This window comes from Crocuta crocuta, unplaced genomic scaffold (genome assembly GCF_008692635.1).
Source record: "Crocuta crocuta isolate KB4526 unplaced genomic scaffold, BGI_CrCroc_1.0 scaffold35, whole genome shotgun sequence".
Lineage (NCBI taxonomy): Eukaryota > Metazoa > Chordata > Mammalia > Carnivora > Hyaenidae > Crocuta > Crocuta crocuta.
In genome coordinates, this window is record NW_027530625.1 from 2,027,238 (window position 1) to 2,032,595 (window position 5,358).

The following is a 5,358-nucleotide window of genomic DNA, read 5'->3' on the forward strand; positions in this document are numbered from 1 at the left end:
ACCTTGGAAAACAGCTCACGGGGTGCCTGGTTGGCTCAGTCAGTTAAGTGTCCGACTCTTGACTTCAACTCAGGTCATGATCTCGTGGTTCATAAATTTGAGCCCCATGTCAGGCTCCATGCTGGCAGCCTGGATTCTCTCTCTCTCTCTCTCTGCTCCTCCCTGGGGCTGGCTTTAAAAAAAAAAAAAAAAAAAAAAGGAAAACAGTTCTTAGAGGCCTCCCTCTCTCAAAATAACTAAACATGAAAAAATTTTAAGAAGAAAGCTTGGGCGGCCGGAACCACCATCTTCCAGTAATTCGCCAGAATGATCAACACAAAGGGAAAGAGGAGGGGCACTCGCTACATGTTCTCTAGGCCTTTTAGGAAACATGGAGTTGTTCCTTTGGCAACATACATGCGAATCTACAAGAAAGGTGATACTGTGGACATCAAGGAAATGGGCACTGTTCAAAAAGGGATGCCCCACAAATGTTACCACGGCAAAACTGCTGGCATCGTCGTAAACAAGCAAGTTAAGGGAAAGATTCTTGCTAAGAGAATTAATGTACGTATTGAGCATATTAAGCACTCAAAGAGCCGAGACAGCTTCCTGAAGCGTGTGAAAGAAAATGATCAGAAAAAGAAGGAAGCTAAGGAGAAGGGTACTTGGGTTCAGCTGAAGCGCCAGCCTGCCCCGCCCAGAGAAGCACACTTCGTGAGAACCAATGGAAAGGAGCCTGAGCTGCTGGAGCCCATTCCTTATGAGTTCATGGCATGATAAATGTAAAAATATAAAATAAAAGACCTCAAAACTGTAAAGAGAAAAAAAAAAAAAAGAAGAAGAAGAAAGCTTGGTTTAATCGTTCTAGCCCTATCTCGGCTATACTGAGGGGTCTTAAGAGAAAAACCATTTATGTCTGCTTACACCAGAGAGTTGAAGAACAGATGTCAAACTCCCCACTGAAGCCTTTTCTTCCTGCTCCTCCTGGGACCTTTGTGCCTGGCACCAGTGCTAATAAATGTTTTATGTATCATGTCACCAAAATCTTGTAAGATGTTTGGAAGTAAGCTTCTTATCCTCATTTTAGAGATAAATTGAGGCTCAGAGAGGTTAAGTAATTGTCCCAAGATATAACAGCTCACAAAGGGCAGAGCTAGATTATGAACCCAAGAATGTCTGAGTACTAAGGCACAAGCTCTTAACTAACATGCCACAGTGGTGGCAGCAATCAATAACAGACTTCTAAGGTATGGTGACTTACAGAGGAGAGAGTCAATCTTTTGTGAAGATCTCCTTCTCGGCAAATGAAGTTCTATTTTTCTTGAGGGCTATAGCAGTTCCCTTGTACATGGTGGCAGCAGTGGGATCCTAGGCACAGACTGGCTAGGCTAGCAAATCAAAGCACCCTGTCTTTAGATGAGACTACTACTTTCTGCCATTTCATAGGTCAATTTTCCAATACCAAGTTGAATATAGATAATATTTTATTTCATTCTCCTTGTCAAAAGGTAATACCCCAATTAGTTTCGTATTAGGCATCTCTTCTTCCAAAATCCCTGTTGGTATCATGTGCCTGCCTATCATGGGGATGTGCAAAGACACAATGCTGGGGTGGGAGATATCCTAGGACACACTGACTACCTACATAGAAGTATGAAGCTGTTTCCCAAAAGCTGAAATCAAGAAAGTAGGTCCCCTGACACAATAGTTTTTCCAAACAACATGAAACAACTCTTTGAGATATTAAATATTGTTCAATCAAACCTTGTGATTTGAGCCTTGCCATTGGTTGAGTCTCTGCAGTTTGCGCAGTGCCCTGGGTTTTGCTCCAGATCCGTCACATTGCATTAGTGCCCTTCCTCCTCACTGCCTACAGAAATAACAGCCTTGAACATGGCAGCACAATCCATTTGTCCTGCTCTAATTACTTTTTGACATTACTCTTTTTGCTACTAACGTCCTTCCTCCCTCCCCCCACTTTGTTTCCCTCTGTCCCCCACCCTCTCTTTCTGCCTCAGAGCGTCATTAGAGTCATCTGAAAAAAGGAGCTTTAGGTTCCACCAACATATATTTTGTTAACTTTCTTTCACAAAATGGTTCCAAGGAGGAGTATCATACTAGCTGCAAGAAGAAAAGTCACTAGCCTCTCAAAACCATTTCCAGAATTCCCCAGTTGCTACAAGAGAGAATGGCCCAGAGGTAAATACCTGGGCTTAAAGTTACAGGCTTTGGGCAAATTGTAGCTCTGCCACTCAGTAGCTGTGAGACATTGAGCCAAGTCTCCTAATCTGTCTCAGTCTTGGTACCCTCTTCAGACAAATGGCTTTTATCTCTACTCTGATAACCTCACTTGAAGTTGCTCAAGTGATGCTATGACGTTCTCTTGAGGTAATGTATGTGAAAGTACTTTGAAAAGAGCTGTAATCATATTATTATTAAGAGGCACAAAAATGATGACCAATATTGACAGGGATCTCTCATCTTGTGTTCTTCATTAAATCTAGTGGGACAGTTAATTTTATGTGTCAACTTGGCTAGGTCATTGGGTATCTGGATCTGGGTGTTTCCAGGAAAGTATTTTTGGATGAGAGTAACATTTAAATTGGTGGATTTTAAGTAAAGTAGATAGCCTTTGACAAGGCTGGGTGGTCCACATCCAATCACTCAAGGCTTAAACAGAACAAAAGACTAGACGTCTTCCCTTGAGCAAGAAAGAATTCTCCAGGAGACTAACTTTGAACTTGAACTAGGAAATCAGCTCTCTTGGGTCTCTAGCCTGCCAGCCTTTGGAGTGGAACTGCAGCAGTGGCTTTCCTGGGTCTCCAACTTACTGGCTCACTCCAAAATCATGTGAGTATTTCCTTATAATAAATTTCTACCTACCTACCTACCCACCAACATATACCATGTTGGTTCTGTTTTTCTGGAGAATCCTAATACAACTAGGATACAGTTTTGTTTAGAAGTAACAGTGACCATCCTATGCTCTAATAAACAGAAATGTCATGCATAAAACCAGAGGTTTATCTCTGGAGATTTTTTGCTCCAGCATAACAGATCTTGATATGTTCCCCAAATCACTTTTAGGCGGGTTGCCTGGAACTTAAAAAAGTTTTTCTCAATAATAAAATGGAATCTGAGGACAAAGATTGAGAAGCTGTCCTTACAGGAAAGAATAATACAGTGATTAATACATGCATTGTTGGCTAAGTCCAAGAATCACTATTGTTCTACCTAGAAAACACTCTTGGAAGACAAGAATACGATTTACATATTTAAAAAATTTTTTATAGTTGATTTGAGAGAGAGAGCAAGCAATGGAGGGGAAGAGAGAGGGAGAGAGAATTCCAAGCAGGCTCCCCACCATCAGCATGGAGCCCAATGCAGGGCTTGAACTCACGAACCACGAGATCATGACCTGAGCAGAAACCAAGAATTGGATGCTTAACTAACTGAGCCACCCATGTGCCCCAAGAATACAATATTTATTGAGTACTTCCCGTGTGCTAATAGCACTGTACTAGGTGTTTTCACATATATTGCTTTATTCAACACTTAACACCAATAAGATAAAAATAATGTTTCCCATTTCTGCAAATGACAAAACTGAGCTCTGAGATGACATGTTTTGGCATAGATCACACAACTAGAATATGGTATAGCTGGGATCAGATGGATACCACTGAGCCACCCATTTCAGACTAGAGAATAGACACATATTAAATAGTCTCTACGTTATTTGAAAAAAAGTGGGGGGTGGCGTCTGGGTGGCTTAAGCATCTGACTTCAGCTCAGGTCATGATCTCAGTTTGTGAGTTTGAGCCCCACACTGGGCTGGCTGCTGTCAGCAGAGAGCATGCTTTGGATCCTGCCTGTGTCCCCCCTCTTTCTATCCGTACAACCGCTTGTACTCTTTTTCTCTCTCAAAAATAAATAAACATTAAAAAAAAAAAGTGTAGGTGACGTACCTCTTTCCCTTCCTCCATTCACTTTTAGAGGTGGGATGGCAAAAAGTTTAAAGGGTAGAACACAAGCGGCACTAGATGATTGCAGGCTTTGGAAATCCACAGGCTGAGGGGTTTCCTGTGAATGTCAAAGTGAGCAGTTCCATAATAGCAACAGATTGGAAGTAAAGAGCAACATCTTCACAAGCAGGAGAGGGGTTTTTGTTTTTTTCTGTTTTTTAAGTAAGCTCTATGTCCAACATGGAGCTTGAACTTATGATCCTGAGATCAAGAATCACATGCTCTACTGAATGAACCAGACAGGTGTCCCAAGAGTGTTTTGTTTTGTTTTGTTTTGTTTTGTTTTAAAGGAAAGCAACAGAAAGTGCAGTGATCCCAATGAACTAAATATAAATGGGGTAAAGATGGTGTTGGAGGGAACCATGTTTGGCCTTTGTTTTTAATTTTAGTAGGTCAGCACATTCTCCTTGCGTTGGCTACCTCAAGTGCAAGTGACAAGTCAAGCCACAGCTAGGCCAAAAGGCCTTTGTCTGATGCAGTTACTTCCCTTTACCCACATCAGATGGCCTTTCCAGATCTGTCCTTAATCCATGTTCTTCCTACCACAACTGCATACACTTAACAGGGGAAACTAATTCTACATTTTGTACTGTTGTGCACAGCCTACCAACCAAGGACAGGAATCTGCAGAATGATGATAATGAGTAAGGAAACAAGAAGTGTTTACTATTGGGCCAAATAAATTCAATCTCACCTACATTAAAATAGGTCAAGTAGAAACCAGTTGCTTAGAAAGTATTTTCCTGAAACACAGCATGACTGCTGGTTATTTAAACAGTAATTATTGTTGGAATTACATCACTAGTAAAATGTTATAAGTCAAGTAGTTTCAAAACATACTCTTTAAGAGTTATCATTGATCTTTAAATCCTGATTATTAAAAATCCACAAAATCATTATTTTCACAATCATTCTGCAAGAAGATACCATTCATTATCCCATTTTATCACAATGAAGAAACTGAAGCTCAAAATGGGAGTTAAATGCCCCAAGTAGGCAGAACTGATGACCTAAGTCTACGTTTTGAGTGTTTTTTCCTTTCTCAAGGCCATTTCCCAAAGCTATCAAAGTCTGATCTGTTAGGCCTCTCACTTTCTTGAGATGCACTGCTGCTTCTAACTTTCACCATTTCCTGGGAGAACAGAATGGTTTCTTCCTGTTGTCTTAACACATCATTCTGTGTACAGTGTTGGATAAACACACATACTGTAGCTGTAGCTTCTTAGACATTCAAATGTAAAGAATGATAAAGTCATGCCTGCCCAGTTCTAAATCATTGGTGTGGCTATTTTAGATAAAAGTAGTCACTAGCACAGGTAAGATTAACCTCCAGTGATATGGGTTTTTTCCT

General features: G+C 40.8%; 1 pseudogene; it reads left to right on the forward strand.

Annotated features, from left to right (window-relative positions):
- The first annotated feature begins 306 nt into the window (after window positions 1-306).
- On the forward strand, window positions 307-785 carry LOC144235052 (large ribosomal subunit protein eL21 pseudogene; annotated as a pseudogene).
- Window positions 786-5,358: the final 4,573 nt, after the last annotated feature.